Here is a 25000-nt window from a genome sequence, read left to right on the forward strand (position 1 = left end):
TTGCTGACAAGGCAGCGTGATGAAAAACTTTCGGCAGCAGGGCAGACGTGTTTCCTCCAACGGTGCAGTTGCTACTTTTGGCACTGCAGAAAAGGGTCTTTGATGAGACTGGACTTTTGAAGAGCACGCTCGCTGCAATAAAGGCACAGATCGTGTCAACTTTATTTTGATCCGCTGCTTGCACCAGAAGATAGCGACGTGCACGTGCCCTTGCTAAAGAGTTACCGCTGGCCAGTACGGGGGTCGAACCCGCGACCTTGGCGTTATTAGCACCACGCTCTAACCAGCTGAGCTAACCGGCCTGCCGCTGGTGTGTTTTCTAGCAAACTCTATTCCCGAGCCAAATTGAGAGAACATAATCTGCCAGATAAAAGTATAGCCTTAGAGGTGCAGCCACTTTGTGTCCTCCATCCAGCTGTGTTGCTTGCCAGGGGAATTAGCTCAAATGGTAGAGCGCTCGCTTTGCATGCGAGAGGCAGCGGGATCGATGCCCGCATTCTCCAAAACCAGTGTTTCTTTGAATCCAAAAGCAATTTGACAGGTTGGCGTTGGAACTGTGGCTCCCACAATTGCTCGGTTCAAATTGTGGAGGTGCTACTACTTAGGATGCTCCATAATTTGGCAGCAAACACGCTGAAACAGCCTTGTGAGAAGCAACTCACAATTGCGTTGCAATGTGCCGCTTGACTGTTGTCTGAAGTTTTACGGGTTGAAAAACACGTCAACGGAATCCATTTGAGCACTTTGAAGCAGTGCATGCAATTTGACTCCTATTTCCACGGGAATGCTGAAGACTTTCAAGACCCACTGTAAGGCAACCAAAGCTGCAACTACTGCTGCTCACCTGGACCACAGCTTCCAAAGGAGCAGGCCAACCACGAAGGGAGTCGAACCCTCAATCTTCTGATCCGAAGTCAGACGCCTTATCCTTTAGGCCACGTGGTCTTGTTGACGGCCGACCTTTTATTTTCCACCGGGCCACATGAAATTGCATTGCTGACAAGGCAGCGTGATGAAAAACTTTCGGCAGCAGGGCAGACGTGTTTCCTCCAACGGTGCAGTTGCTACTTTTGGCACTGCAGAAAAGGGTCTTTGATGAGGCTGGACTTTTGAAGAGCACGCTCGCTGCAATAAAGGCACAGATCGTGTCAACTTTATTTTGATCCGCTGCTTGCACCAGAAGATAGCGACGTGCACGTGCCCTTGCTAAAGAGTTACCGCTGGCCAGTACGGGGGTCGAACCCGCGACCTTGGCGTTATTAGCACCACGCTCTAACCAGCTGAGCTAACCGGCCTGCCGCTGGTGTGTTTTCTAGCAAACTCTATTCCCGAGCCAAATTGAGAGAACATAATCTGCCAGATAAAAGTATAGCCTTAGAGGTGCAGCCACTTTGTGTCCTCCATCCAGCTGTGTTGCTTGCCAGGGGAATTAGCTCAAATGGTAGAGCGCTCGCTTTGCATGCGAGAGGCAGCGGGATCGATGCCCGCATTCTCCAAAACCAGTGTTTCTTTGAATCCAAAAGCAATTTGACAGGTTGGCGTTGGAACTGTGGCTCCCACAATTGCTCGGTTCAAATTGTGGAGGTGCTACTACTTAGGATGCTCCATAATTTGGCAGCAAACACGCTGAAACAGCCTTGTGAGAAGCAACTCACAATTGCGTTGCAATGTGCCGCTTGACTGTTGTCTGAAGTTTTACGGGTTGAAAAACACGTCAACGGAATCCATTTGAGCACTTTGAAGCAGTGCATGCAATTTGACTCCTATTTCCACGGGAATGCTGAAGACTTTCAAGACCCACTGTAAGGCAACCAAAGCTGCAACTACTGCTGCTCACCTTAGGATGCTCCATAATTTGGCAGCAAACACGCTGAAACAGCCTTGTGAGAAGCAACTCACAATTGCGTTGCAATGTGCCGCTTGACTGTTGTCTGAAGTTTTACGGGTTGAAAAACACGTCAACGGAATCCATTTGAGCACTTTGAAGCAGTGCATGCAATTTGACTCCTATTTCCACGGGAATGCTGAAGACTTTCAAGACCCACTGTAAGGCAACCAAAGCTGCAACTACTGCTGCTCACCTGGACCACAGCTTCCAAAGGAGCAGGCCAACCACGAAGGGAGTCGAACCCTCAATCTTCTGATCCGAAGTCAGACGCCTTATCCTTTAGGCCACGTGGTCTTGTTGACGGCCGACCTTTTATTTTCCACCGGGCCACATGAAATTGCATTGCTGACAAGGCAGCGTGATGAAAAACTTTCGGCAGCAGGGCAGACGTGTTTCCTCCAACGGTGCAGTTGCTACTTTTGGCACTGCAGAAAAGGGTCTTTGATGAGACTGGACTTTTGAAGAGCACGCTCGCTGCAATAAAGGCACAGATCGTGTCAACTTTATTTTGATCCGCTGCTTGCACCAGAAGATAGCGACGTGCACGTGCCCTTGCTAAAGAGTTACCGCTGGCCAGTACGGGGGTCGAACCCGCGACCTTGGCGTTATTAGCACCACGCTCTAACCAGCTGAGCTAACCGGCCTGCCGCTGGTGTGTTTTCTAGCAAACTCTATTCCCGAGCCAAATTGAGAGAACATAATCTGCCAGATAAAAGTATAGCCTTAGAGGTGCAGCCACTTTGTGTCCTCCATCCAGCTGTGTTGCTTGCCAGGGGAATTAGCTCAAATGGTAGAGCGCTCGCTTTGCATGCGAGAGGCAGCGGGATCGATGCCCGCATTCTCCAAAACCAGTGTTTCTTTGAATCCAAAAGCAATTTGACAGGTTGGCGTTGGAACTGTGGCTCCCACAATTGCTCGGTTCAAATTGTGGAGGTGCTACTACTTAGGATGCTCCATAATTTGGCAGCAAACACGCTGAAACAGCCTTGTGAGAAGCAACTCACAATTGCGTTGCAATGTGCCGCTTGACTGTTGTCTGAAGTTTTACGGGTTGAAAAACACGTCAACGGAATCCATTTGAGCACTTTGAAGCAGTGCATGCAATTTGACTCCTATTTCCACGGGAATGCTGAAGACTTTCAAGACCCACTGTAAGGCAACCAAAGCTGCAACTACTGCTGCTCACCTTAGGATGCTCCATAATTTGGCAGCAAACACGCTGAAACAGCCTTGTGAGAAGCAACTCACAATTGCGTTGCAATGTGCCGCTTGACTGTTGTCTGAAGTTTTACGGGTTGAAAAACACGTCAACGGAATCCATTTGAGCACTTTGAAGCAGTGCATGCAATTTGACTCCTATTTCCACGGGAATGCTGAAGACTTTCAAGACCCACTGTAAGGCAACCAAAGCTGCAACTACTGCTGCTCACCTGGACCACAGCTTCCAAAGGAGCAGGCCAACCACGAAGGGAGTCGAACCCTCAATCTTCTGATCCGAAGTCAGACGCCTTATCCTTTAGGCCACGTGGTCTTGTTGACGGTGGACGTTTTGTTTTCCACCGGGCCACATGAAATTGCATTGCTGACAAGGCAGCGTGATGAAAAACTTTCGGCAGCAGGGCAGACGTGTTTCCTCCAACGGTGCAGTTGCTACTTTTGGCACTGCAGAAAAGGGTCTTTGATGAGACTGGACTTTTGAAGAGCACGCTCGCTGCAATAAAGGCACAGATCGTGTCAACTTTATTTTGATCCGCTGCTTGCACCAGAAGATAGCGACGTGCACGTGCCCTTGCTAAAGAGTTACCGCTGGCCAGTACAGGGGTCGAACCCGCGACCTTGGCGTTATTAGCACCACGCTCTAACCAGCTGAGCTAACCGGCCTGCCGCTGGTGTGTTTTCTAGCAAACTCTATTCCCGAGCCAAATTGAGAGAACATAATCTGCCAGATAAAAGTATAGCCTTAGAGGTGCAGCCACTTTGTGTCCTCCATCCAGCTGTGTTGCTTGCCAGGGGAATTAGCTCAAATGGTAGAGCGCTCGCTTTGCATGCGAGAGGCAGCGGGATCGATGCCCGCATTCTCCAAAACCAGTGTTTCTTTGAATCCAAAAGCAATTTGACAGGTTGGCGTTGGAACTGTGGCTCCCACAATTGCTCGGTTCAAATTGTGGAGGTGCTACTACTTAGGATGCTCCATAATTTGGCAGCAAACACGCTGAAACAGCCTTGTGAGAAGCAACTCACAATTGCGTTGCAATGTGCCGCTTGACTGTTGTCTGAAGTTTTACGGGTTGAAAAACACGTCAACGGAATCCATTTGAGCACTTTGAAGCAGTGCATGCAATTTGACTCCTATTTCCACGGGAATGCTGAAGACTTTCAAGACCCACTGTAAGGCAACCAAAGCTGCAACTACTGCTGCTCACCTGGACCACAGCTTCCAAAGGAGCAGGCCAACCACGAAGGGAGTCGAACCCTCAATCTTCTGATCCGAAGTCAGACGCCTTATCCTTTAGGCCACGTGGTCTTGTTGACGGCCGACCTTTTATTTTCCACCGGGCCACATGAAATTGCATTGCTGACAAGGCAGCGTGATGAAAAACTTTCGGCAGCAGGGCAGACGTGTTTCCTCCAACGGTGCAGTTGCTACTTTTGGCACTGCAGAAAAGGGTCTTTGATGAGACTGGACTTTTGAAGAGCACGCTCGCTGCAATAAAGGCACAGATCGTGTCAACTTTATTTTGATCCGCTGCTTGCACCAGAAGATAGCGACGTGCACGTGCCCTTGCTAAAGAGTTACCGCTGGCCAGTACGGGGGTCGAACCCGCGACCTTGGCGTTATTAGCACCACGCTCTAACCAGCTGAGCTAACCGGCCTGCCGCTGGTGTGTTTTCTAGCAAACTCTATTCCCGAGCCAAATTGAGAGAACATAATCTGCCAGATAAAAGTATAGCCTTAGAGGTGCAGCCACTTTGTGTCCTCCATCCAGCTGTGTTGCTTGCCAGGGGAATTAGCTCAAATGGTAGAGCGCTCGCTTTGCATGCGAGAGGCAGCGGGATCGATGCCCGCATTCTCCAAAACCAGTGTTTCTTTGAATCCAAAAGCAATTTGACAGGTTGGCGTTGGAACTGTGGCTCCCACAATTGCTCGGTTCAAATTGTGGAGGTGCTACTACTTAGGATGCTCCATAATTTGGCAGCAAACACGCTGAAACAGCCTTGTGAGAAGCAACTCACAATTGCGTTGCAATGTGCCGCTTGACTGTTGTCTGAAGTTTTACGGGTTGAAAAACACGTCAACGGAATCCATTTGAGCACTTTGAAGCAGTGCATGCAATTTGACTCCTATTTCCACGGGAATGCTGAAGACTTTCAAGACCCACTGTAAGGCAACCAAAGCTGCAACTACTGCTGCTCACCTGGACCACAGCTTCCAAAGGAGCAGGCCAACCACGAAGGGAGTCGAACCCTCAATCTTCTGATCCGAAGTCAGACGCCTTATCCTTTAGGCCACGTGGTCTTGTTGACGGCCGACCTTTTATTTTCCACCGGGCCACATGAAATTGCATTGCTGACAAGGCAGCGTGATGAAAACTTTCGGCAGCAGGGCAGACGTGTTTCCTCCAACGGTGCAGTTGCTACTTTTGGCACTGCAGAAAAGGGTCTTTGATGAGACTGGACTTTTGAAGAGCACGCTCGCTGCAATAAAGGCACAGATCGTGTCAACTTTATTTTGATCCGCTGCTTGCACCAGAAGATAGCGACGTGCACGTGCCCTTGCTAAAGAGTTACCGCTGGCCAGTACGGGGGTCGAACCCGCGACCTTGGCGTTATTAGCACCACGCTCTAACCAGCTGGGCTAACCGGCCTGCCGCTGGTGTGTTTTCTAGCAAACTCTATTCCCGAGCCAAATTGAGAGAACATAATCTGCCAGATAAAAGTATAGCCTTAGAGGTGCAGCCACTTTGTGTCCTCCATCCAGCTGTGTTGCTTGCCAGGGGAATTAGCTCAAATGGTAGAGCGCTCGCTTTGCATGCGAGAGGCAGCGGGATCGATGCCCGCATTCTCCAAAACCAGTGTTTCTTTGAATCCAAAAGCAATTTGACAGGTTGGCGTTGGAACTGTGGCTCCCACAATTGCTCGGTTCAAATTGTGGAGGTGCTACTACTTAGGATGCTCCATAATTTGGCAGCAAACACGCTGAAACAGCCTTGTGAGAAGCAACTCACAATTGCGTTGCAATGTGCCGCTTGACTGTTGTCTGAAGTTTTACGGGTTGAAAAACACGTCAACGGAATCCATTTGAGCACTTTGAAGCAGTGCATGCAATTTGACTCCTATTTCCACGGGAATGCTGAAGACTTTCAAGACCCACTGTAAGGCAACCAAAGCTGCAACTACTGCTGCTCACCTGGACCACAGCTTCCAAAGGAGCAGGCCAACCACGAAGGGAGTCGAACCCTCAATCTTCTGATCCGAAGTCAGACGCCTTATCCTTTAGGCCACGTGGTCTTGTTGACGGCCGACCTTTTATTTTCCACCGGGCCACATGAAATTGCATTGCTGACAAGGCAGCGTGATGAAAAACTTTCGGCAGCAGGGCAGACGTGTTTCCTCCAACGGTGCAGTTGCTACTTTTGGCACTGCAGAAAAGGGTCTTTGATGAGACTGGACTTTTGAAGAGCACGCTCGCTGCAATAAAGGCACAGATCGTGTCAACTTTATTTTGATCCGCTGCTTGCACCAGAAGATAGCGACGTGCACGTGCCCTTGCTAAAGAGTTACCGCTGGCCAGTACGGGGGTCGAACCCGCGACCTTGGCGTTATTAGCACCACGCTCTAACCAGCTGAGCTAACCGGCCTGCCGCTGGTGTGTTTTCTAGCAAACTCTATTCCCGAGCCAAATTGAGAGAACATAATCTGCCAGATAAAAGTATAGCCTTAGAGGTGCAGCCACTTTGTGTCCTCCATCCAGCTGTGTTGCTTGCCAGGGGAATTAGCTCAAATGGTAGAGCGCTCGCTTTGCATGCGAGAGGCAGCGGGATCGATGCCCGCATTCTCCAAAACCAGTGTTTCTTTGAATCCAAAAGCAATTTGACAGGTTGGCGTTGGAACTGTGGCTCCCACAATTGCTCGGTTCAAATTGTGGAGGTGCTACTACTTAGGATGCTCCATAATTTGGCAGCAAACACGCTGAAACAGCCTTGTGAGAAGCAACTCACAATTGCGTTGCAATGTGCCGCTTGACTGTTGTCTGAAGTTTTACGGGTTGAAAAACACGTCAACGGAATCCATTTGAGCACTTTGAAGCAGTGCATGCAATTTGACTCCTATTTCCACGGGAATGCTGAAGACTTTCAAGACCCACTGTAAGGCAACCAAAGCTGCAACTACTGCTGCTCACCTTAGGATGCTCCATAATTTGGCAGCAAACACGCTGAAACAGCCTTGTGAGAAGCAACTCACAATTGCGTTGCAATGTGCCGCTTGACTGTTGTCTGAAGTTTTACGGTTTGAAAAACACATCAACGGAATCCATTTGAGCACTTTGAAGCAGTGCATGCAATTTGACTCCTATTTCCACGGGAATGCTGAAGACTTTCAAGACCCACTGTAAGGCAACCAAAGCTGCAACTACTGCTGCTCACCTGGACCACAGCTTCCAAAGGAGCAGGCCGACCACGAAGGGAGTCGAACCCTCAATCTTCTGATCCGAAGTCAGACGCCTTATCCTTTAGGCCACGTGGTCTTGTTGACGGTGGACGTTTTGTTTTCCACCGGGCCACATTAAATTGCATTGCTGACAAGGCAGCGTGATGAAAAACTTTAGGCAGCAGGGCAGACGTGTTTCCTCCAACGGTGCAGTTGCTACTTTTGGCACTGCAGAAAAGGGTCTTTGATGAGACTGGACTTTTGAAGAGCACGCTCGCTGCAATAAAGGCACAGATCGTGTCAACTTTATTTTGATCCGCTGCTTGCACCAGAAGATAGCGACGTGCACGTGCCCTTGCTAAAGAGTTACCGCTGGCCAGTACGGGGGTCGAACCCGCGACCTTGGCGTTATTAGCACCACGCTCTAACCAGCTGAGCTAACCGGCCTGCCGCTGGTGTGTTTTCTAGCAAACTCTATTCCCGAGCCAAATTGAGAGAACATAATCTGCCAGATAAAAGTATAGCCTTAGAGGTGCAGCCACTTTGTGTCCTCCATCCAGCTGTGTTGCTTGCCAGGGGAATTAGCTCAAATGGTAGAGCGCTCGCTTTGCATGCGAGAGGCAGCGGGATCGATGCCCGCATTCTCCAAAACCAGTGTTTCTTTGAATCCAAAAGCAATTTGACAGGTTGGCGTTGGAACTGTGGCTCCCACAATTGCTCGGTTCAAATTGTGGAGGTGCTACTACTTAGGATGCTCCATAATTTGGCAGCAAACACGCTGAAACAGCCTTGTGAGAAGCAACTCACAATTGCGTTGCAATGTGCCGCTTGACTGTTGTCTGAAGTTTTACGGGTTGAAAAACACGTCAACGGAATCCATTTGAGCACTTTGAAGCAGTGCATGCAATTTGACTCCTATTTCCACGGGAATGCTGAAGACTTTCAAGACCCACTGTAAGGCAACCAAAGCTGCAACTACTGCTGCTCACCTGGACCACAGCTTCCAAAGGAGCAGGCCAACCACGAAGGGAGTCGAACCCTCAATCTTCTGATCCGAAGTCAGACGCCTTATCCTTTAGGCCACGTGGTCTTGTTGACGGCTGACCTTTTATTTTCCACCGGGCCACATTAAATTGCATTGCTGACAAGGCAGCGTGATGAAAAACTTTCGGCAGCAGGGCAGACGTGTTTCCTCCAACGGTGCAGTTGCTACTTTTGGCACTGCAGAAAAGGGTCTTTGATGAGACTGGACTTTTGAAGAGCACGCTCGCTGCAATAAAGGCACAGATCGTGTCAACTTTATTTTGATCCGCTGCTTGCACCAGAAGATAGCGACGTGCACGTGCCCTTGCTAAAGAGTTACCGCTGGCCAGTACGGGGGTCGAACCCGCGACCTTGGCGTTATTAGCACCACGCTCTAACCAGCTGAGCTAACCGGCCTGCCGCTGGTGTGTTTTCTAGCAAACTCTATTCCCGAGCCAAATTGAGAGAACATAATCTGCCAGATAAAAGTATAGCCTTAGAGGTGCAGCCACTTTGTGTCCTCCATCCAGCTGTGTTGCTTGCCAGGGGAATTAGCTCAAATGGTAGAGCGCTTGCTTTGCATGCGAGAGGCAGCGGGATCGATGCCCGCATTCTCCAAAACCAGTGTTTCTTTGAATCCAAAAGCAATTTGACAGGTTGGCGTTGGAACTGTGGCTCCCACAATTGCTCTGTTCAAATTGTGGAGGTGCTACTACTTAGGATGCTCCATAATTTGGCAGCAAACACGCTGAAACAACCTTGTGAGAAGCAACTCACAATTGCGTTGCAATGTGCCGCTTGACTGTTGTCTGAAGTTTAACGGGTTGAAAAACACGTCAACGGAATCCATTTGAGCACTTTGAAGCAGTGCATGCAATTTGACTCCTATTTCCACGGGAATGCTGAAGACTTTCAAGACCCACTGTAAGGCAACCAAAGCTGCAACTACTGCTGCTCACCTGGACCACAGCTTCCAAAGGAGCAGGCCAACCACGAAGGGAGTCGAACCCTCAATCTTCTGATCCGAAGTCAGACGCCTTATCCTTTAGGCCACGTGGTCTTGTTGACGGCCGACCTTTTATTTTCCACCGGGCCACATGAAATTGCATTGCTGACAAGGCAGCGTGATGAAAAACTTTCGGCAGCAGGGCAGACGTGTTTCCTCCAACGGTGCAGTTGCTACTTTTGGCACTGCAGAAAAGGGTCTTTGATGAGACTGGACTTTTGAAGAGCACGCTCGCTGCAATAAAGGCACAGATCGTGTCAACTTTATTTTGATCCGCTGCTTGCACCAGAAGATAGCGACGTGCACGTGCCCTTGCTAAAGAGTTACCGCTGGCCAGTACGGGGGTCGAACCCGCGACCTTGGCGTTATTAGCACCACGCTCTAACCAGCTGAGCTAACCGGCCTGCCGCTGGTGTGTTTTCTAGCAAACTCTATTCCCGAGCCAAATTGAGAGAACATAATCTGCCAGATAAAAGTATAGCCTTAGAGGTGCAGCCACTTTGTGTCCTCCATCCAGCTGTGTTGCTTGCCAGGGGAATTAGCTCAAATGGTAGAGCGCTCGCTTTGCATGCGAGAGGCAGCGGGATCGATGCCCGCATTCTCCAAAACCAGTGTTTCTTTGAATCCAAAAGCAATTTGACAGGTTGGCGTTGGAACTGTGGCTCCCACAATTGCTCTGTTCAAATTGTGGAGGTGCTACTACTTAGGATGCTCCATAATTTGGCAGCAAACACGCTGAAACAACCTTGTGAGAAGCAACTCACAATTGCGTTGCAATGTGCCGCTTGACTGTTGTCTGAAGTTTTACGGGTTGAAAAACACGTCAACGGAATCCATTTGAGCACTTTGAAGCAGTGCATGCAATTTGACTCCTATTTCCACGGGAATGCTGAAGACTTTCAAGACCCACTGTAAGGCAACCAAAGCTGCAACTACTGCTGCTCACCTGGACCACAGCTTCCAAAGGAGCAGGCCAACCACGAAGGGAGTCGAACCCTCAATCTTCTGATCCGAAGTCAGACGCCTTATCCTTTAGGCCACGTGGTCTTGTTGACGGCCGACCTTTTATTTTCCACCGGGCCACATGAAATTGCATTGCTGACAAGGCAGCGTGATGAAAAACTTTCGGCAGCAGGGCAGACGTGTTTCCTCCAACGGTGCAGTTGCTACTTTTGGCACTGCAGAAAAGGGTCTTTGATGAGACTGGACTTTTGAAGAGCACGCTCGCTGCAATAAAGGCACAGATCGTGTCAACTTTATTTTGATCCGCTGCTTGCACCAGAAGATAGCGACGTGCACGTGCCCTTGCTAAAGAGTTACCGCTGGCCAGTACGGGGGTCGAACCCGCGACCTTGGCGTTATTAGCACCACGCTCTAACCAGCTGAGCTAACCGGCCTGCCGCTGGTGTGTTTTCTAGCAAACTCTATTCCCGAGCCAAATTGAGAGAACATAATCTGCCAGATAAAAGTATAGCCTTAGAGGTGCAGCCACTTTGTGTCCTCCATCCAGCTGTGTTGCTTGCCAGGGGAATTAGCTCAAATGGTAGAGCGCTCGCTTTGCATGCGAGAGGCAGCGGGCTCGATGCCCGCATTCTCCAAAACCAGTGTTTCTTTGAATCCAAAAGCAATTTGACAGGTTGGCGTTGGAACTGTGGCTCCCACAATTGCTCGGTTCAAATTGTGGAGGTGCTACTACTTAGGATGCTCCATAATTTGGCAGCAAACACGCTGAAACAGCCTTGTGAGAAGCAACTCACAATTGCGTTGCAATGTGCCGCTTGACTGTTGTCTGAAGTTTTACGGGTTGAAAAACACGTCAACGGAATCCATTTGAGCACTTTGAAGCAGTGCATGCAATTTGACTCCTATTTCCACGGGAATGCTGAAGACTTTCAAGACCCACTGTAAGGCAACCAAAGCTGCAACTACTGCTGCTCACCTGGACCACAGCTTCCAAAGGAGCAGGCCAACCACGAAGGGAGTCGAACCCTCAATCTTCTGATCCGAAGTCAGACGCCTTATCCTTTAGGCCACGTGGTCTTGTTGACGGCGGACGTTTTGTTTTCCACCGGGCCACATTAAATTGCATTGCTGACAAGGCAGCGTGATGAAAAACTTTAGGCAGCAGGGCAGACGTGTTTCCTCCAACGGTGCAGTTGCTACTTTTGGCACTGCAGAAAAGGGTCTTTGATGAGACTGGACTTTTGAAGAGCATGCTCGCTGCAATAAAGGCACAGATTGTGTCAACTTTATTTTGATCCGCTGCTTGCACCAGAAGATAGCGACGTGCACGTGCCCTTGCTAAAGAGTTACCGCTGGCCAGTACGGGGGTCGAACCCGCGACCTTGGCGTTATTAGCACCACGCTCTAACCAGCTGAGCTAACCGGCCTGCCGCTGGTGTGTTTTCTAGCAAACTCTGTTCCCGAGCCAAATTGAGAAAACATAATCTGCCAGATAAAAGTATAGCCTTAGAGGTGCAGCCACTTTGTGTCCTCCATCCAGCTGTGTTGCTTGCCAGGGGAATTAGCTCAAATGGTAGAGCGCTCGCTTTGCATGCGAGAGGCAGCGGGATCGATGCCCGCATTCTCCAAAACCAGTGTTTCTTTGAATCCAAAAGCAATTTGACAGGTTGGCGTTGGAACTGTGGCTCCCACAATTGCTCGGTTCAAATTGTGGAGGTGCTACTACTTAGGATGCTCCATAATTTGGCAGCAAACACGCTGAAACAGCCTTGTGAGAAGCAACTCACAATTGCGTTGCAATGTGCCGCTTGACTGTTGTCTGAAGTTTTACGGGTTGAAAAACACGTCAACGGAATCCATTTGAGCACTTTGAAGCAGTGCATGCAATTTGACTCCTATTTCCACGGGAATGCTGAAGACTTTCAAGACCCACTGTAAGGCAACCAAAGCTGCAACTACTGCTGCTCACCTGGACCACAGCTTCCAAAGGAGCAGGCCAACCACGAAGGGAGTCGAACCCTCAATCTTCTGATCCGAAGTCAGACGCCTTATCCTTTAGGCCACGTGGTCTTGTTGACGGCGGACGTTTTGTTTTCCACCGGGCCACATTAAATTGCATTGCTGACAAGGCAGCGTGATGAAAAACTTTCGGCAGCAGGGCAGACGTGTTTCCTCCAACGGTGCAGTTGCTACTTTTGGCACTGCAGAAAAGGGTCTTTGATGAGACTGGACTTTTGAAGAGCACGCTCGCTGCAATAAAGGCACAGATCGTGTCAACTTTATTTTGATCCGCTGCTTGCACCAGAAGATAGCGACGTGCACGTGCCCTTGCTAAAGAGTTACCGCTGGCCAGTACGGGGGTCGAACCTGCGACCTTGGCGTTATTAGCACCACGCTCTAACCAGCTGAGCTAACCAGCCTGCCGCTGGTGTGTTTTCTAGCAAACTCTATTCCCGAGCCAAATTGAGAGAACATAATCTGCCAGATAAAAGTATAGCCTTAGAGGTGCAGCCACTTTGTGTCCTCCATCCAGCTGTGTTGCTTGCCAGGGGAATTAGCTCAAATGGTAGAGCGCTCGCTTTGCATGCGAGAGGCAGCGGGATCGATGCCCGCATTCTCCAAAACCAGTGTTTCTTTGAATCCAAAAGCAATTTGACAGGTTGGCGTTGGAACTGTGGCTCCCACAATTGCTCGGTTCAAATTGTGGAGGTGCTACTACTTAGGATGCTCCATAATTTGGCAGCAAACACGCTGAAACAGCCTTGTGAGAGGCAACTCACAATTGCGTTGCAATGTGCCGCTTGACTGTTGTCTGAAGTTTTACGGGTTGAAAACCGTCGACGGAATCCATTTGAGCACTTTGAAGCAGTGCATGCAATTTGACTCCTATTTCCACGGGAATGCTGAAGACTTTCAAGACCCACTGTAAGGCAACCAAAGCTGCAACTACTGCTGCTCACCTGGACCACAGCTTCCAAAGGAGCAGGCCAACCACGAAGGGAGTCGAACCCTCAATCTTCTGATCCGAAGTCAGACGCCTTATCCTTTAGGCCACGTGGTCTTGTTGACGGCGGACGTTTTGTTTTCCACCGGGCCACATTAAATTGCATTGCTGACAAGGCAGCGTGATGAAAAACTTTAGGCAGCAGGGCAGACGTGTTTCCTCCAACGGTGCAGTTGCTACTTTTGGCACTGCAGAAAAGGGTCTTTGATGAGACTGGACTTTTGAAGAGCATGCTCGCTGCAATAAAGGCACAGATTGTGTCAACTTTATTTTGATCCGCTGCTTGCACCAGAAGATAGCGACGTGCACGTGCCCTTGCTAAAGAGTTACCGCTGGCCAGTACGGGGGTCGAACCCGCGACCTTGGCGTTATTAGCACCACGCTCTAACCAGCTGAGCTAACCGGCCTGCCGCTGGTGTGTTTTCTAGCAAACTCTGTTCCCGAGCCAAATTGAGAAAACATAATCTGCCAGATAAAAGTATAGCCTTAGAGGTGCAGCCACTTTGTGTCCTCCATCCAGCTGTGTTGCTTGCCAGGGGAATTAGCTCAAATGGTAGAGCGCTCGCTTTGCATGCGAGAGGCAGCGGGATCGATGCCCGCATTCTCCAAAACCAGTGTTTCTTTGAATCCAAAAGCAATTTGACAGGTTGGCGTTGGAACTGTGGCTCCCACAATTGCTCGGTTCAAATTGTGGAGGTGCTACTACTTAGGATGCTCCATAATTTGGCAGCAAACACGCTGAAACAGCCTTGTGAGAAGCAACTCACAATTGCGTTGCAATGTGCCGCTTGACTGTTGTCTGAAGTTTTACGGGTTGAAAACCGTCGACGGAATCCATTTGAGCACTTTGAAGCAGTGCATGCAATTTGACTCCTATTTCCACGGGAATGCTGAAGACTTTCAAGACCCACTGTAAGGCAACCAAAGCTGCAACTACTGCTGCTCACCTGGACCACAGCTTCCAAAGGAGCAGGCCAACCACGAAGGGAGTCGAACCCTCAATCTTCTGATCCGAAGTCAGACGCCTTATCCTTTAGGCCACGTGGTCTTGTTGACGGCGGACGTTTTGTTTTCCACCGGGCCACATTAAATTGCATTGCTGACAAGGCAGCGTGATGAAAAACTTTAGGCAGCAGGGCAGACGTGTTTCCTCCAACGGTGCAGTTGCTACTTTTGGCACTGCAGAAAAGGGTCTTTGATGAGACTGGACTTTTGAAGAGCATGCTCGCTGCAATAAAGGCACAGATCGTGTCAACTTTATTTTGATCCGCTGCTTGCACCAGAAGATAGCGACGTGCACGTGCCCTTGCTAAAGAGTTACCGCTGGCCAGTACGGGGGTCGAACCCGCGACCTTGGCGTTATTAGCACCACGCTCTAACCAGCTGAGCTAACCGGCCTGCCGCTGGTGTGTTTTCTAGCAAACTCTGTTCCCGAGCCAAATTGAGAAAACATAATCTGCCAGATAAAAGTATAGCCTTAGAGGTGCAGCCACTTTGTGTCCTCCATCCAGCTGTGTTGCTTGCCAGGGGAATTAGCTCAAATGGTAGAGCGCTCGCTTTGCATGCGAGAGGCAGCGGGATCGATGCCCGCATTCTCCAAAACCAGTGTTTCTTTGAATCCAAAAGCAATTTGACAGGTTGGCGTTGGAACTGTGGCTCCCACAATTGCTCGGTTCAAATTGTGGAGGTGCTACTACTTAGGATGCTCCATAATTTGGCAGCAAACACGCTGAAACAGCCTTGTGAGAAGCAACTCACAATTGCGTTGCAATGTGCCGCTTGACTGTTGTCTGAAGTTTTACGGGTTGAAAACCGTCGACGGAATCCATTTGAGCACTTTGAAGCAGTGCATGCAATTTGACTCCTATTTCCACGGGAATGCTGAAGACTTTCAAGACCCACTGTAAGGCAACCAAAGCTGCAACTACTGCTGCTCACCTGGACCACAGCTTCCAAAGGAGCAGGCCAACCACGAAGGGAGTCGAACCCTCAATCTTCTGATCCGAAGTCAGACGCCTTATCCTTTAGGCCACGTGGTCTTGTTGACGGCGGACGTTTTGTTTTCCACCGGGCCACATTAAATTGCATTGCTGACAAGGCAGCGTGATGAAAAACTTTAGGCAGCAGGGCAGACGTGTTTCCTCCAACGGTGCAGTTGCTACTTTTGGCACTGCAGAAAAGGGTCTTTGATGAGACTGGACTTTTGAAGAGCATGCTCGCTGCAATAAAGGCACAGATCGTGTCAACTTTATTTTGATCCGCTGCTTGCACCAGAAGATAGCGACGTGCACGTGCCCTTGCTAAAGAGTTACCGCTGGCCAGTACGGGGGTCGAACCCGCGACCTTGGCGTTATTAGCACCACGCTCTAACCAGCTGAGCTAACCGGCCTGCCGCTGGTGTGTTTTCTAGCAAACTCTATTCCCGAGCCAAATTGAGAGAACATAATCTGCCAGATAAAAGTATAGCCTTAGAGGTGCAGCCACTTTGTGTCCTCCATCCAGCTGTGTTGCTTGCCAGGGGAATTAGCTCAAATGGTAGAGCGCTCGCTTTGCATGCGAGAGGCAGCGGGATCGATGCCCGCATTCTCCAAAACCAGTGTTTCTTTGAATCCAAAAGCAATTTGACAGGTTGGCGTTGGAACTGTGGCTCCCACAATTGCTCTGTTCAAATTGTGGAGGTGCTACTACTTAGGATGCTCCATAATTTGGCAGCAAACACGCTGAAACAACCTTGTGAGAAGCAACTCACAATTGCGTTGCAATGTGCCGCTTGACTGTTGTCTGAAGTTTTACGGGTTGAAAAACACGTCAACGGAATCCATTTGAGCACTTTGAAGCAGTGCATGCAATTTGACTCCTATTTCCACGGGAATGCTGAAGACTTTCAAGACCCACTGTAAGGCAACCAAAGCTGCAACTACTGCTGCTCACCTGGACCACAGCTTCCAAAGGAGCAGGCCAACCACGAAGGGAGTCGAACCCTCAATCTTCTGATCCGAAGTCAGACGCCTTATCCTTTAGGCCACGTGGTCTTGTTGACGGCCGACCTTTTATTTTCCACCGGGCCACATGAAATTGCATTGCTGACAAGGCAGCGTGATGAAAAACTTTCGGCAGCAGGGCAGACGTGTTTCCTCCAACGGTGCAGTTGCTACTTTTGGCACTGCAGAAAAGGGTCTTTGATGAGACTGGACTTTTGAAGAGCACGCTCGCTGCAATAAAGGCACAGATCGTGTCAACTTTATTTTGATCCGCTGCTTGCACCAGAAGATAGCGACGTGCACGTGCCCTTGCTAAAGAGTTACCGCTGGCCAGTACGGGGGTCGAACCCGCGACCTTGGCGTTATTAGCACCACGCTCTAACCAGCTGAGCTAACCGGCCTGCCGCTGGTGTGTTTTCTAGCAAACTCTATTCCCGAGCCAAATTGAGAGAACATAATCTGCCAGATAAAAGTATAGCCTTAGAGGTGCAGCCACTTTGTGTCCTCCATCCAGCTGTGTTGCTTGCCAGGGGAATTAGCTCAAATGGTAGAGCGCTCGCTTTGCATGCGAGAGGCAGCGGGCTCGATGCCCGCATTCTCCAAAACCAGTGTTTCTTTGAATCCAAAAGCAATTTGACAGGTTGGCGTTGGAACTGTGGCTCCCACAATTGCTCGGTTCAAATTGTGGAGGTGCTACTACTTAGGATGCTCCATAATTTGGCAGCAAACACGCTGAAACAGCCTTGTGAGAAGCAACTCACAATTGCGTTGCAATGTGCCGCTTGACTGTTGTCTGAACTTTTACGGGTTGAAAAACACGTCAACGGAATCCATTTGAGCACTTTGAAGCAGTGCATGCAATTTGACTCCTATTTCCACGGGAATGCTGAAGACTTTCAAGACCCACTGTAAGGCAACCAAAGCTGCAACTACTGCTGCTCACCTGGACCACAGCTTCCAAAGGAGCAGGCCAACCACGAAGGGAGTCGAACCCTCAATCTTCTGATCCGAAGTCAGACGCCTTATCCTTTAGGCCACGTGGTCTTGTTGACGGCGGACGTTTTGTTTTCCACCGGGCCACATTAAATTGCATTGCTGACAAGGCAGCGTGATGAAAAACTTTAGGCAGCAGGGCAGACGTGTTTCCTCCAACGGTGCAGTTGCTACTTTTGGCACTGCAGAAAAGGGTCTTTGATGAGACTGGACTTTTGAAGAGCATGCTCGCTGCAATAAAGGCACAGATCGTGTCAACTTTATTTTGATCCGCTGCTTGCACCAGAAGATAGCGACGTGCACGTGCCCTTGCTAAAGAGTTACCGCTGGCCAGTACGGGGGTCGAACCCGCGACCTTGGCGTTATTAGCACCACGCTCTAACCAGCTGAGCTAACCGGCCTGCCGCTGGTGTGTTTTCTAGCAAACTCTGTTCCCGAGCCAAATTGAGAAAACATAATCTGCCAGATAAAAGTATAGCCTTAGAGGTGCAGCCACTTTGTGTCCTCCATCCAGCTGTGTTGCTTGCCAGGGGAATTAGCTCAAATGGTAGAGCGCTCGCTTTGCATGCGAGAGGCAGCGGGATCGATGCCCGCATTCTCCAAAACCAGTGTTTCTTTGAATCCAAAAGCAATTTGACAGGTTGGCGTTGGAACTGTGGCTCCCACAATTGCTCGGTTCAAATTGTGGAGGTGCTACTACTTAGGATGCTCCATAATTTGGCAGCAAACACGCTGAAACAGCCTTGTGAGAAGCAACTCACAATTGCGTTGCAATGTGCCGCTTGACTGTTGTCTGAAGTTTTACGGGTTGAAAACCGTCGACGGAATCCATTTGAGCACTTTGAAGCAGTGCATGCAATTTGACTCCTATTTCCACGGGAATGCTGAAGACTTTCAAGACCCACTGTAAGGCAACCGAAGCTGCAACTACTGCTGCTCACCTGGACCACAGCTTCCAAAGGAGCAGGCCAACCACGAAGGGAGTCGAACCCTCAATCTTCTGATCCGAAGTCAGACGCCTTATCCTTTAGGCCACGTGGTCTTGTTGACGGCGGACGTTTTGTTTTCCACCGGGCCACATTAAATTGCATTGCTGACAAGGCAGCGTGATGAAAAACTTTAGGCAGCAGGGCAGACGTGTTTCCTCCAACGGTGCAGTTGCTACTTTTGGCACTGCAGAAAAGGGTCTTTGATGAGACTGGACTTTTGAAGAGCATGCTCGCTGCAATAAAGGCACAGATCGTGTCAACTTTATTTTGATCCGCTGCTTGCACCAGAAGATAGCGACGTGCACGTGCCCTTGCTAAAGAGTTACCGCTGGCCAGTACGGGGGTCGAACCCGCGACCTTGGCGTTATTAGCACCACGCTCTAACCAGCTGAGCTAACCGGCCTGCCGCTGGTGTGTTTTCTAGCAAACTCTGTTCCCGAGCCAAATTGAGAAAACATAATCTGCCAGATAAAAGTATAGCCTTAGAGGTGCAGCCACTTTGTGTCCTCCATCCAGCTGTGTTGCTTGCCAGGGGAATTAGCTCAAATGGTAGAGCGCTCGCTTTGCATGCGAGAGGCAGCGGGATCGATGCCCGCATTCTCCAAAACCAGTGTTTCTTTGAATCCAAAAGCAATTTGACAGGTTGGCGTTGGAACTGTGGCTCCCACAATTGCTCGGTTCAAATTGTGGAGGTGCTACTACTTAGGATGCTCCATAATTTGGCAGCAAACACGCTGAAACAGCCTTGTGAGAAGCAACTCACAATTGCGTTGCAATGTGCCGCTTGACTGTTGTCTGAAGTTTTACGGGTTGAAAACCGTCGACGGAATCCATTTGAGCACTTTGAAGCAGTGCATGCAATTTGACTCCTATTTCCACGGGAATGCTGAAGACTTTCAAGACCCACTGTAAGGCAACCGAAGCTGCAACTACTGCTGCTCACCTGGACCACAGCTTCCAAAGGAGCAGGCCAACCACGAAGGGAGTCGAACCCTCAATCTTCTGATCCGAAGTCAGACGCCTTATCCTTTAGGCCACGTGGTCTTGTTGACGGCGGACGTTTTGTTTTCCACCGGGCCACATTAAATTGCATTGCTGACAAGGCAGCGTGATGAAAAACTTTAGGCAGCAGGGCAGACGTGTTTCCTCCAACGGTGCAGTTGCTACTTTTGGCACTGCAGAAAAGGGTCTTTGATGAGACTGGACTTTTGAAGAGCATGCTCGCTGCAATAAAGGCACAGATCGTGTCAACTTTATTTTGATCCGCTGCTTGCACCAGAAGATAGCGACGTGCCCTTGCTAAAGAGTTACCGCTGGCCAGTACGGGGGTCGAACCCGCGACCTTGGCGTTATTAGCACCACGCTCTAACCAGCTGAGCTAACCGGCCTGCCGCTGGTGTGTTTTCTAGCAAACTCTGTTCCCGAGCCAAATTGAGAAAACATAATCTGCCAGATAAAAGTATAGCCTTAGAGGTGCAGCCACTTTGTGTCCTCCATCCAGCTGTGTTGCTTGCCAGGGGAATTAGCTCAAATGGTAGAGCGCTCGCTTTGCATGCGAGAGGCAGCGGGATCGATGCCCGCATTCTCCAAAACCAGTGTTTCTTTGAATCCAAAAGCAATTTGACAGGTTGGCGTTGGAACTGTGGCTCCCACAATTGCTCGGTTCAAATTGTGGAGGTGCTACTACTTAGGATGCTCCATAATTTGGCAGCAAACACGCTGAAACAGCCTTGTGAGAAGCAACTCACAATTGCGTTGCAATGTGCCGCTTGACTGTTGTCTGAAGTTTTACGGGTTGAAAACCGTCGACGGAATCCATTTGAGCACTTTGAAGCAGTGCATGCAATTTGACTCCTATTTCCACGGGAATGCTGAAGACTTTCAAGACCCACTGTAAGGCAACCGAAGCTGCAACTACTGCTGCTCACCTGGACCACAGCTTCCAAAGGAGCAGGCCAACCACGAAGGGAGTCGAACCCTCAATCTTCTGATCCGAAGTCAGACGCCTTATCCTTTAGGCCACGTGGTCTTGTTGACGGCGGACGTTTTGTTTTCCACCGGGCCACATTAAATTGCATTGCTGACAAGGCAGCGTGATGAAAAACTTTAGGCAGCAGGGCAGACGTGTTTCCTCCAACGGTGCAGTTGCTACTTTTGGCACTGCAGAAAAGGGTCTTTGATGAGACTGGACTTTTGAAGAGCATGCTCGCTGCAATAAAGGCACAGATCGTGTCAACTTTATTTTGATCCGCTGCTTGCACCAGAAGATAGCGACGTGCACGTGCCCTTGCTAAAGAGTTACCGCTGGCCAGTACGGGGGTCGAACCCGCGACCTTGGCGTTATTAGCACCACGCTCTAACCAGCTGAGCTAACCGGCCTGCCGCTGGTGTGTTTTCTAGCAAACTCTGTTCCCGAGCCAAATTGAGAAAACATAATCTGCCAGATAAAAGTATAGCCTTAGAGGTGCAGCCACTTTGTGTCCTCCATCCAGCTGTGTTGCTTGCCAGGGGAATTAGCTCAAATGGTAGAGCGCTCGCTTTGCATGCGAGAGGCAGCGGGATCGATGCCCGCATTCTCCAAAACCAGTGTTTCTTTGAATCCAAAAGCAATTTGACAGGTTGGCGTTGGAACTGTGGCTCCCACAATTGCTCGGTTCAAATTGTGGAGGTGCTACTACTTAGGATGCTCCATAATTTGGCAGCAAACACGCTGAAACAGCCTTGTGAGAAGCAACTCACAATTGCGTTGCAATGTGCCGCTTGACTGTTGTCTGAAGTTTTACGGGTTGAAAACCGTCGACGGAATCCATTTGAGCACTTTGAAGCAGTGCATGCAATTTGACTCCTATTTCCACGGGAATGCTGAAGACTTTCAAGACCCACTGTAAGGCAACCGAAGCTGCAACTACTGCTGCTCACCTGGACCACAGCTTCCAAAGGAGCAGGCCAACCACGAAGGGAGTCGAACCCTCAATCTTCTGATCCGAAGTCAGACGCCTTATCCTTTAGGCCACGTGGTCTTGTTGACGGCGGACGTTTTGTTTTCCACCGGGCCACATTAAATTGCATTGCTGACAAGGCAGCGTGATGAAAAACTTTAGGCAGCAGGGCAGACGTGTTTCCTCCAACGGTGCAGTTGCTACTTTTGGCACTGCAGAAAAGGGTCTTTGATGAGACTGGACTTTTGAAGAGCATGCTCGCTGCAATAAAGGCACAGATCGTGTCAACTTTATTTTGATCCGCTGCTTGCACCAGAAGATAGCGACGTGCACGTGCCCTTGCTAAAGAGTTACCGCTGGCCAGTACGGGGGTCGAACCCGCGACCTTGGCGTTATTAGCACCACGCTCTAACCAGCTGAGCTAACCGGCCTGCCGCTGGTGTGTTTTCTAGCAAACTCTGTTCCCGAGCCAAATTGAGAAAACATAATCTGCCAGATAAAAGTATAGCCTTAGAGGTGCAGCCACTTTGTGTCCTCCATCCAGCTGTGTTGCTTGCCAGGGGAATTAGCTCAAATGGTAGAGCGCTCGCTTTGCATGCGAGAGGCAGCGGGATCGATGCCCGCATTCTCCAAAACCAGTGTTTCTTTGAATCCAAAAGCAATTTGACAGGTTGGCGTTGGAACTGTGGCTCCCACAATTGCTCGGTTCAAATTGTGGAGGTGCTATTACTTAGGATGCTCCATAATTTGGCAGCAAACACGCTGAAACAGCCTTGTGAGAAGCAACTCACAATTGCGTTGCAATGTGCCGCTTGACTGTTGTCTGAAGTTTTACGGGTTGAAAACCGTCGACGGAATCCATTTGAGCACTTTGAAGCAGTGCATGCAATTTGACTCCTATTTCCACGGGAATGCTGAAGACTTTCAAGACCCACTGTAAGGCAACCAAAGCTGCAACTACTGCTGCTCACCTGGACCACAGCTTCCAAAGGAGCAGGCCAACCACGAAGGGAGTCGAACCCTCAATCTTCTGATCCGAAGTCAGACGCCTTATCCTTTAGGCCACGTGGTCTTGTTGACGGCGGACGTTTTGTTTTCCACCGGGCCACATTAAATTGCATTGCTGACAAGGCAGCGTGATGAAAAACTTTAGGCAGCAGGGCAGACGTGTTTCCTCCAACGGTGCAGTTGCTACTTTTGGCACTGCAGAAAAGGGTCTTTGATGAGACTGGACTTTTGAAGAGCATGCTCGCTGCAATAAAGGCACAGATCGTGTCAACTTTATTTTGATCCGCTGCTTGCACCAGAAGATAGCGACGTGCACGTGCCCTTGCTAAAGAGTTACCGCTGGCCAGTACGGGGGTCGAACCCGCGACCTTGGCGTTATTAGCACCACGCTCTAACCAGCTGAGCTAACCGGCCTGCCGCTGGTGTGTTTTCTAGCAAACTCTGTTCCCGAGCCAAATTGAGAAAACATAATCTGCCAGATAAAAGTATAGCCTTAGAGGTGCAGCCACTTTGTGTCCTCCATCCAGCTGTGTTGCTTGCCAGGGGAATTAGCTCAAATGGTAGAGCGCTCGCTTTGCATGCGAGAGGCAGCGGGATCGATGCCCGCATTCTCCAAAACCAGTGTTTCTTTGAATCCAAAAGCAATTTGACAGGTTGGCGTTGGAACTGTGGCTCCCACAATTGCTCGGTTCAAATTGTGGAGGTGCTACTACTTAGGATGCTCCATAATTTGGCAGCAAACACGCTGAAACAGCTTTGTGAGAAGCAACTCACAATTGCGTTGCAATGTGCCGCTTGACTGTTGTCTGAAGTTTTACGGGTTGAAAAACGTCGACGGAATCCATTTGAGCACTTTGAAGCAGTGCATGCAATTTGACTCCTATTTCCACGGGAATGCTGAAGACTTTCAAGACCCACTGTAAGGCAACCAAAGCTGCAACTACTGCTGCTCACCTGGACCACAGCTTCCAAAGGAGCAGGCCAACCACGAAGGGAGTCGAACCCGCAATCTTCTGATCCGAAGTCAGACGCCTTATCCTTTAGGCCACGTGGTCTTGTTGACGGCGGACGTTTTGTTTTCCACCGGGCCACATTAAATTGCATTGCTGACAAGGCAGCGTGATGAAAAACTTTAGGCAGCAGGGCAGACGTGTTTCCTCCAACGGTGCAGTTGCTACTTTTGGCACTGCAGAAAAGGGTCTTTGATGAGACTGGACTTTTGAAGAGCATGCTCGCTGCAATAAAGGCACAGATCGTGTCAACTTTATTTTGATCCGCTGCTTGCACCAGAAGATAGCGACGTGCACGTGCCCTTGCTAAAGAGTTACCGCTGGCCAGTACGGGGGTCGAACCCGCGACCTTGGCGTTATTAGCACCACGCTCTAACCAGCTGAGCTAACCGGCCTGCCGCTGGTGTGTTTTCTAGCAAACTCTGTTCCCGAGCCAAATTGAGAAAACATAATCTGCCAGATAAAAGTATAGCCTTAGAGGTGCAGCCACTTTGTGTCCTCCATCCAGCTGTGTTGCTTGCCAGGGGAATTAGCTCAAATGGTAGAGCGCTCGCTTTGCATGCGAGAGGCAGCGGGATCGATGCCCGCGTTCTCCAAAACCAGTGTTTCTTTGAATCCAAAAGCAATTTGACAGGTTGGCGTTGGAACTGTGGCTCCCACAATTGCTCGGTTCAAATTGTGGAGGTGCTACTACTTAGGATGCTCCATAATTTGGCAGCAAACACGCTGAAACAGCCTTGTGAGAAGCAACTCACAATTGCGTTGCAATGTGCCGCTTGACTGTTGTCTGAAGTTTTACGGGTTGAAAACCGTCGACGGAATCCATTTGAGCACTTTGAAGCAGTGCATGCAATTTGACTCCTATTTCCACGGGAATGCTGAAGACTTTCAAGACCCACTGTAAGGCAACCGAAGCTGCAACTACTGCTGCTCACCTGGACCACAGCTTCCAAAGGAGCAGGCCAACCACGAAGGGAGTCGAACCCTCAATCTTCTGATCCGAAGTCAGACGCCTTATCCTTTAGGCCACGTGGTCTTGTTGACGGCGGACGTTTTGTTTTCCACCGGGCCACATTAAATTGCATTGCTGACAAGGCAGCGTGATGAAAAACTTTAGGCAGCAGGGCAGACGTGTTTCCTCCAACGGTGCAGTTGCTACTTTTGGCACTGCAGAAAAGGGTCTTTGATGAGACTGGACTTTTGAAGAGCATGCTCGCTGCAATAAAGGCACAGATCGTGTCAACTTTATTTTGATCCGCTGCTTGCACCAGAAGATAGCGACGTGCACGTGCCCTTGCTAAAGAGTTACCGCTGGCCAGTACGGGGGTCGAACCCTCGACCTTGGCGTTATTAGCACCACGCTCTAACCAGCTGAGCTAACCGGCCTGCCGCTGGTGTGTTTTCTAGCAAACTCTGTTCCCGAGCCAAATTGAGAAAACATAATCTGCCAGATAAAAGTATAGCCTTAGAGGTGCAGCCACTTTGTGTCCTCCATCCAGCTGTGTTGCTTGCCAGGGGAATTAGCTCAAATGGTAGAGCGCTCGCTT

General features: G+C 49.8%; 71 non-coding genes across 71 annotated transcripts in view; 23 read left to right on the forward strand and 48 right to left on the reverse strand.

The window, feature by feature from the left end:
* Positions 1 to 228: 228 nt before the first annotated feature.
* trnai-aau (transfer RNA isoleucine (anticodon AAU)) lies at positions 229 to 302 on the reverse strand. Its single transcript has one exon. It is a non-coding gene; the product is annotated as a tRNA-Ile (tRNA).
* A 128-nt stretch (positions 303 to 430) lies between these two features.
* trnaa-ugc (transfer RNA alanine (anticodon UGC)) lies at positions 431 to 503 on the forward strand. Its single transcript has one exon. It is a non-coding gene; the product is annotated as a tRNA-Ala (tRNA).
* Positions 504 to 872: 369 nt separating this feature from the next.
* trnar-ucg (transfer RNA arginine (anticodon UCG)) lies at positions 873 to 945 on the reverse strand. Its single transcript has one exon. It is a non-coding gene; the product is annotated as a tRNA-Arg (tRNA).
* A 276-nt stretch (positions 946 to 1221) lies between these two features.
* trnai-aau (transfer RNA isoleucine (anticodon AAU)) lies at positions 1222 to 1295 on the reverse strand. Its single transcript has one exon. It is a non-coding gene; the product is annotated as a tRNA-Ile (tRNA).
* A 128-nt stretch (positions 1296 to 1423) lies between these two features.
* trnaa-ugc (transfer RNA alanine (anticodon UGC)) lies at positions 1424 to 1496 on the forward strand. The gene has a single exon. It is a non-coding gene; the product is annotated as a tRNA-Ala (tRNA).
* Positions 1497 to 2109: 613 nt separating this feature from the next.
* On the reverse strand, positions 2110 to 2182 carry trnar-ucg (transfer RNA arginine (anticodon UCG)). The gene has a single exon. It is a non-coding gene; the product is annotated as a tRNA-Arg (tRNA).
* Positions 2183 to 2458: 276 nt separating this feature from the next.
* On the reverse strand, positions 2459 to 2532 carry trnai-aau (transfer RNA isoleucine (anticodon AAU)). The gene has a single exon. It is a non-coding gene; the product is annotated as a tRNA-Ile (tRNA).
* Positions 2533 to 2660: 128 nt separating this feature from the next.
* trnaa-ugc (transfer RNA alanine (anticodon UGC)) lies at positions 2661 to 2733 on the forward strand. Its single transcript has one exon. It is a non-coding gene; the product is annotated as a tRNA-Ala (tRNA).
* Positions 2734 to 3346: 613 nt separating this feature from the next.
* On the reverse strand, positions 3347 to 3419 carry trnar-ucg (transfer RNA arginine (anticodon UCG)). Its single transcript has one exon. It is a non-coding gene; the product is annotated as a tRNA-Arg (tRNA).
* A 276-nt stretch (positions 3420 to 3695) lies between these two features.
* trnai-aau (transfer RNA isoleucine (anticodon AAU)) lies at positions 3696 to 3769 on the reverse strand. Its single transcript has one exon. It is a non-coding gene; the product is annotated as a tRNA-Ile (tRNA).
* A 128-nt stretch (positions 3770 to 3897) lies between these two features.
* On the forward strand, positions 3898 to 3970 carry trnaa-ugc (transfer RNA alanine (anticodon UGC)). The gene has a single exon. It is a non-coding gene; the product is annotated as a tRNA-Ala (tRNA).
* Positions 3971 to 4339: 369 nt separating this feature from the next.
* trnar-ucg (transfer RNA arginine (anticodon UCG)) lies at positions 4340 to 4412 on the reverse strand. The gene has a single exon. It is a non-coding gene; the product is annotated as a tRNA-Arg (tRNA).
* Positions 4413 to 4688: 276 nt separating this feature from the next.
* On the reverse strand, positions 4689 to 4762 carry trnai-aau (transfer RNA isoleucine (anticodon AAU)). Its single transcript has one exon. It is a non-coding gene; the product is annotated as a tRNA-Ile (tRNA).
* Positions 4763 to 4890: 128 nt separating this feature from the next.
* On the forward strand, positions 4891 to 4963 carry trnaa-ugc (transfer RNA alanine (anticodon UGC)). The gene has a single exon. It is a non-coding gene; the product is annotated as a tRNA-Ala (tRNA).
* A 369-nt stretch (positions 4964 to 5332) lies between these two features.
* On the reverse strand, positions 5333 to 5405 carry trnar-ucg (transfer RNA arginine (anticodon UCG)). Its single transcript has one exon. It is a non-coding gene; the product is annotated as a tRNA-Arg (tRNA).
* A 275-nt stretch (positions 5406 to 5680) lies between these two features.
* trnai-aau (transfer RNA isoleucine (anticodon AAU)) lies at positions 5681 to 5754 on the reverse strand. Its single transcript has one exon. It is a non-coding gene; the product is annotated as a tRNA-Ile (tRNA).
* Positions 5755 to 5882: 128 nt separating this feature from the next.
* trnaa-ugc (transfer RNA alanine (anticodon UGC)) lies at positions 5883 to 5955 on the forward strand. Its single transcript has one exon. It is a non-coding gene; the product is annotated as a tRNA-Ala (tRNA).
* A 369-nt stretch (positions 5956 to 6324) lies between these two features.
* Positions 6325 to 6397, reverse strand: trnar-ucg (transfer RNA arginine (anticodon UCG)). Its single transcript has one exon. It is a non-coding gene; the product is annotated as a tRNA-Arg (tRNA).
* Positions 6398 to 6673: 276 nt separating this feature from the next.
* Positions 6674 to 6747, reverse strand: trnai-aau (transfer RNA isoleucine (anticodon AAU)). The gene has a single exon. It is a non-coding gene; the product is annotated as a tRNA-Ile (tRNA).
* Positions 6748 to 6875: 128 nt separating this feature from the next.
* trnaa-ugc (transfer RNA alanine (anticodon UGC)) lies at positions 6876 to 6948 on the forward strand. Its single transcript has one exon. It is a non-coding gene; the product is annotated as a tRNA-Ala (tRNA).
* Positions 6949 to 7561: 613 nt separating this feature from the next.
* trnar-ucg (transfer RNA arginine (anticodon UCG)) lies at positions 7562 to 7634 on the reverse strand. Its single transcript has one exon. It is a non-coding gene; the product is annotated as a tRNA-Arg (tRNA).
* A 276-nt stretch (positions 7635 to 7910) lies between these two features.
* On the reverse strand, positions 7911 to 7984 carry trnai-aau (transfer RNA isoleucine (anticodon AAU)). Its single transcript has one exon. It is a non-coding gene; the product is annotated as a tRNA-Ile (tRNA).
* Positions 7985 to 8112: 128 nt separating this feature from the next.
* Positions 8113 to 8185, forward strand: trnaa-ugc (transfer RNA alanine (anticodon UGC)). The gene has a single exon. It is a non-coding gene; the product is annotated as a tRNA-Ala (tRNA).
* A 369-nt stretch (positions 8186 to 8554) lies between these two features.
* On the reverse strand, positions 8555 to 8627 carry trnar-ucg (transfer RNA arginine (anticodon UCG)). The gene has a single exon. It is a non-coding gene; the product is annotated as a tRNA-Arg (tRNA).
* A 276-nt stretch (positions 8628 to 8903) lies between these two features.
* Positions 8904 to 8977, reverse strand: trnai-aau (transfer RNA isoleucine (anticodon AAU)). The gene has a single exon. It is a non-coding gene; the product is annotated as a tRNA-Ile (tRNA).
* A 570-nt stretch (positions 8978 to 9547) lies between these two features.
* Positions 9548 to 9620, reverse strand: trnar-ucg (transfer RNA arginine (anticodon UCG)). The gene has a single exon. It is a non-coding gene; the product is annotated as a tRNA-Arg (tRNA).
* Positions 9621 to 9896: 276 nt separating this feature from the next.
* On the reverse strand, positions 9897 to 9970 carry trnai-aau (transfer RNA isoleucine (anticodon AAU)). The gene has a single exon. It is a non-coding gene; the product is annotated as a tRNA-Ile (tRNA).
* A 128-nt stretch (positions 9971 to 10098) lies between these two features.
* trnaa-ugc (transfer RNA alanine (anticodon UGC)) lies at positions 10099 to 10171 on the forward strand. The gene has a single exon. It is a non-coding gene; the product is annotated as a tRNA-Ala (tRNA).
* A 369-nt stretch (positions 10172 to 10540) lies between these two features.
* On the reverse strand, positions 10541 to 10613 carry trnar-ucg (transfer RNA arginine (anticodon UCG)). The gene has a single exon. It is a non-coding gene; the product is annotated as a tRNA-Arg (tRNA).
* A 276-nt stretch (positions 10614 to 10889) lies between these two features.
* trnai-aau (transfer RNA isoleucine (anticodon AAU)) lies at positions 10890 to 10963 on the reverse strand. Its single transcript has one exon. It is a non-coding gene; the product is annotated as a tRNA-Ile (tRNA).
* Positions 10964 to 11091: 128 nt separating this feature from the next.
* On the forward strand, positions 11092 to 11164 carry trnaa-ugc (transfer RNA alanine (anticodon UGC)). Its single transcript has one exon. It is a non-coding gene; the product is annotated as a tRNA-Ala (tRNA).
* A 369-nt stretch (positions 11165 to 11533) lies between these two features.
* trnar-ucg (transfer RNA arginine (anticodon UCG)) lies at positions 11534 to 11606 on the reverse strand. Its single transcript has one exon. It is a non-coding gene; the product is annotated as a tRNA-Arg (tRNA).
* A 276-nt stretch (positions 11607 to 11882) lies between these two features.
* Positions 11883 to 11956, reverse strand: trnai-aau (transfer RNA isoleucine (anticodon AAU)). Its single transcript has one exon. It is a non-coding gene; the product is annotated as a tRNA-Ile (tRNA).
* Positions 11957 to 12084: 128 nt separating this feature from the next.
* Positions 12085 to 12157, forward strand: trnaa-ugc (transfer RNA alanine (anticodon UGC)). The gene has a single exon. It is a non-coding gene; the product is annotated as a tRNA-Ala (tRNA).
* A 369-nt stretch (positions 12158 to 12526) lies between these two features.
* On the reverse strand, positions 12527 to 12599 carry trnar-ucg (transfer RNA arginine (anticodon UCG)). Its single transcript has one exon. It is a non-coding gene; the product is annotated as a tRNA-Arg (tRNA).
* Positions 12600 to 12875: 276 nt separating this feature from the next.
* Positions 12876 to 12949, reverse strand: trnai-aau (transfer RNA isoleucine (anticodon AAU)). Its single transcript has one exon. It is a non-coding gene; the product is annotated as a tRNA-Ile (tRNA).
* Positions 12950 to 13077: 128 nt separating this feature from the next.
* On the forward strand, positions 13078 to 13150 carry trnaa-ugc (transfer RNA alanine (anticodon UGC)). The gene has a single exon. It is a non-coding gene; the product is annotated as a tRNA-Ala (tRNA).
* A 367-nt stretch (positions 13151 to 13517) lies between these two features.
* On the reverse strand, positions 13518 to 13590 carry trnar-ucg (transfer RNA arginine (anticodon UCG)). Its single transcript has one exon. It is a non-coding gene; the product is annotated as a tRNA-Arg (tRNA).
* A 276-nt stretch (positions 13591 to 13866) lies between these two features.
* trnai-aau (transfer RNA isoleucine (anticodon AAU)) lies at positions 13867 to 13940 on the reverse strand. The gene has a single exon. It is a non-coding gene; the product is annotated as a tRNA-Ile (tRNA).
* Positions 13941 to 14068: 128 nt separating this feature from the next.
* Positions 14069 to 14141, forward strand: trnaa-ugc (transfer RNA alanine (anticodon UGC)). Its single transcript has one exon. It is a non-coding gene; the product is annotated as a tRNA-Ala (tRNA).
* Positions 14142 to 14508: 367 nt separating this feature from the next.
* On the reverse strand, positions 14509 to 14581 carry trnar-ucg (transfer RNA arginine (anticodon UCG)). The gene has a single exon. It is a non-coding gene; the product is annotated as a tRNA-Arg (tRNA).
* A 276-nt stretch (positions 14582 to 14857) lies between these two features.
* On the reverse strand, positions 14858 to 14931 carry trnai-aau (transfer RNA isoleucine (anticodon AAU)). The gene has a single exon. It is a non-coding gene; the product is annotated as a tRNA-Ile (tRNA).
* Positions 14932 to 15059: 128 nt separating this feature from the next.
* On the forward strand, positions 15060 to 15132 carry trnaa-ugc (transfer RNA alanine (anticodon UGC)). Its single transcript has one exon. It is a non-coding gene; the product is annotated as a tRNA-Ala (tRNA).
* Positions 15133 to 15499: 367 nt separating this feature from the next.
* On the reverse strand, positions 15500 to 15572 carry trnar-ucg (transfer RNA arginine (anticodon UCG)). Its single transcript has one exon. It is a non-coding gene; the product is annotated as a tRNA-Arg (tRNA).
* A 276-nt stretch (positions 15573 to 15848) lies between these two features.
* trnai-aau (transfer RNA isoleucine (anticodon AAU)) lies at positions 15849 to 15922 on the reverse strand. Its single transcript has one exon. It is a non-coding gene; the product is annotated as a tRNA-Ile (tRNA).
* Positions 15923 to 16050: 128 nt separating this feature from the next.
* Positions 16051 to 16123, forward strand: trnaa-ugc (transfer RNA alanine (anticodon UGC)). Its single transcript has one exon. It is a non-coding gene; the product is annotated as a tRNA-Ala (tRNA).
* Positions 16124 to 16492: 369 nt separating this feature from the next.
* Positions 16493 to 16565, reverse strand: trnar-ucg (transfer RNA arginine (anticodon UCG)). The gene has a single exon. It is a non-coding gene; the product is annotated as a tRNA-Arg (tRNA).
* A 276-nt stretch (positions 16566 to 16841) lies between these two features.
* Positions 16842 to 16915, reverse strand: trnai-aau (transfer RNA isoleucine (anticodon AAU)). Its single transcript has one exon. It is a non-coding gene; the product is annotated as a tRNA-Ile (tRNA).
* Positions 16916 to 17043: 128 nt separating this feature from the next.
* trnaa-ugc (transfer RNA alanine (anticodon UGC)) lies at positions 17044 to 17116 on the forward strand. The gene has a single exon. It is a non-coding gene; the product is annotated as a tRNA-Ala (tRNA).
* A 369-nt stretch (positions 17117 to 17485) lies between these two features.
* Positions 17486 to 17558, reverse strand: trnar-ucg (transfer RNA arginine (anticodon UCG)). Its single transcript has one exon. It is a non-coding gene; the product is annotated as a tRNA-Arg (tRNA).
* A 276-nt stretch (positions 17559 to 17834) lies between these two features.
* On the reverse strand, positions 17835 to 17908 carry trnai-aau (transfer RNA isoleucine (anticodon AAU)). Its single transcript has one exon. It is a non-coding gene; the product is annotated as a tRNA-Ile (tRNA).
* A 128-nt stretch (positions 17909 to 18036) lies between these two features.
* On the forward strand, positions 18037 to 18109 carry trnaa-ugc (transfer RNA alanine (anticodon UGC)). The gene has a single exon. It is a non-coding gene; the product is annotated as a tRNA-Ala (tRNA).
* A 367-nt stretch (positions 18110 to 18476) lies between these two features.
* trnar-ucg (transfer RNA arginine (anticodon UCG)) lies at positions 18477 to 18549 on the reverse strand. Its single transcript has one exon. It is a non-coding gene; the product is annotated as a tRNA-Arg (tRNA).
* Positions 18550 to 18825: 276 nt separating this feature from the next.
* On the reverse strand, positions 18826 to 18899 carry trnai-aau (transfer RNA isoleucine (anticodon AAU)). Its single transcript has one exon. It is a non-coding gene; the product is annotated as a tRNA-Ile (tRNA).
* Positions 18900 to 19027: 128 nt separating this feature from the next.
* Positions 19028 to 19100, forward strand: trnaa-ugc (transfer RNA alanine (anticodon UGC)). The gene has a single exon. It is a non-coding gene; the product is annotated as a tRNA-Ala (tRNA).
* A 367-nt stretch (positions 19101 to 19467) lies between these two features.
* Positions 19468 to 19540, reverse strand: trnar-ucg (transfer RNA arginine (anticodon UCG)). Its single transcript has one exon. It is a non-coding gene; the product is annotated as a tRNA-Arg (tRNA).
* Positions 19541 to 19810: 270 nt separating this feature from the next.
* trnai-aau (transfer RNA isoleucine (anticodon AAU)) lies at positions 19811 to 19884 on the reverse strand. The gene has a single exon. It is a non-coding gene; the product is annotated as a tRNA-Ile (tRNA).
* Positions 19885 to 20012: 128 nt separating this feature from the next.
* trnaa-ugc (transfer RNA alanine (anticodon UGC)) lies at positions 20013 to 20085 on the forward strand. Its single transcript has one exon. It is a non-coding gene; the product is annotated as a tRNA-Ala (tRNA).
* A 367-nt stretch (positions 20086 to 20452) lies between these two features.
* Positions 20453 to 20525, reverse strand: trnar-ucg (transfer RNA arginine (anticodon UCG)). Its single transcript has one exon. It is a non-coding gene; the product is annotated as a tRNA-Arg (tRNA).
* Positions 20526 to 20801: 276 nt separating this feature from the next.
* On the reverse strand, positions 20802 to 20875 carry trnai-aau (transfer RNA isoleucine (anticodon AAU)). Its single transcript has one exon. It is a non-coding gene; the product is annotated as a tRNA-Ile (tRNA).
* Positions 20876 to 21003: 128 nt separating this feature from the next.
* On the forward strand, positions 21004 to 21076 carry trnaa-ugc (transfer RNA alanine (anticodon UGC)). Its single transcript has one exon. It is a non-coding gene; the product is annotated as a tRNA-Ala (tRNA).
* Positions 21077 to 21443: 367 nt separating this feature from the next.
* On the reverse strand, positions 21444 to 21516 carry trnar-ucg (transfer RNA arginine (anticodon UCG)). The gene has a single exon. It is a non-coding gene; the product is annotated as a tRNA-Arg (tRNA).
* Positions 21517 to 21792: 276 nt separating this feature from the next.
* Positions 21793 to 21866, reverse strand: trnai-aau (transfer RNA isoleucine (anticodon AAU)). Its single transcript has one exon. It is a non-coding gene; the product is annotated as a tRNA-Ile (tRNA).
* A 128-nt stretch (positions 21867 to 21994) lies between these two features.
* On the forward strand, positions 21995 to 22067 carry trnaa-ugc (transfer RNA alanine (anticodon UGC)). The gene has a single exon. It is a non-coding gene; the product is annotated as a tRNA-Ala (tRNA).
* Positions 22068 to 22434: 367 nt separating this feature from the next.
* Positions 22435 to 22507, reverse strand: trnar-ucg (transfer RNA arginine (anticodon UCG)). The gene has a single exon. It is a non-coding gene; the product is annotated as a tRNA-Arg (tRNA).
* A 276-nt stretch (positions 22508 to 22783) lies between these two features.
* trnai-aau (transfer RNA isoleucine (anticodon AAU)) lies at positions 22784 to 22857 on the reverse strand. The gene has a single exon. It is a non-coding gene; the product is annotated as a tRNA-Ile (tRNA).
* A 128-nt stretch (positions 22858 to 22985) lies between these two features.
* On the forward strand, positions 22986 to 23058 carry trnaa-ugc (transfer RNA alanine (anticodon UGC)). Its single transcript has one exon. It is a non-coding gene; the product is annotated as a tRNA-Ala (tRNA).
* A 716-nt stretch (positions 23059 to 23774) lies between these two features.
* Positions 23775 to 23848, reverse strand: trnai-aau (transfer RNA isoleucine (anticodon AAU)). Its single transcript has one exon. It is a non-coding gene; the product is annotated as a tRNA-Ile (tRNA).
* Positions 23849 to 24416: 568 nt separating this feature from the next.
* Positions 24417 to 24489, reverse strand: trnar-ucg (transfer RNA arginine (anticodon UCG)). The gene has a single exon. It is a non-coding gene; the product is annotated as a tRNA-Arg (tRNA).
* A 276-nt stretch (positions 24490 to 24765) lies between these two features.
* Positions 24766 to 24839, reverse strand: trnai-aau (transfer RNA isoleucine (anticodon AAU)). The gene has a single exon. It is a non-coding gene; the product is annotated as a tRNA-Ile (tRNA).
* A 128-nt stretch (positions 24840 to 24967) lies between these two features.
* trnaa-ugc (transfer RNA alanine (anticodon UGC)) overlaps positions 24968 to 25000 on the forward strand; it is a 73-nt gene continuing 40 nt past the window's right edge. The window contains exon 1 of the tRNA in view: positions 24968 to 25000. This exon is cut by the window's right edge and continues 40 nt beyond it. This is a non-coding gene — a tRNA (tRNA-Ala).

Source organism: Centroberyx affinis, unplaced genomic scaffold (genome assembly GCF_046629955.1).
Source record: "Centroberyx affinis isolate AG114_WGS23_722 - 3 ecotype Tasmania unplaced genomic scaffold, CSIRO-AGI_Caff_v1 ptg002323l_1, whole genome shotgun sequence".
NCBI classification, from domain to species: domain Eukaryota; kingdom Metazoa; phylum Chordata; class Actinopteri; order Beryciformes; family Berycidae; genus Centroberyx; species Centroberyx affinis.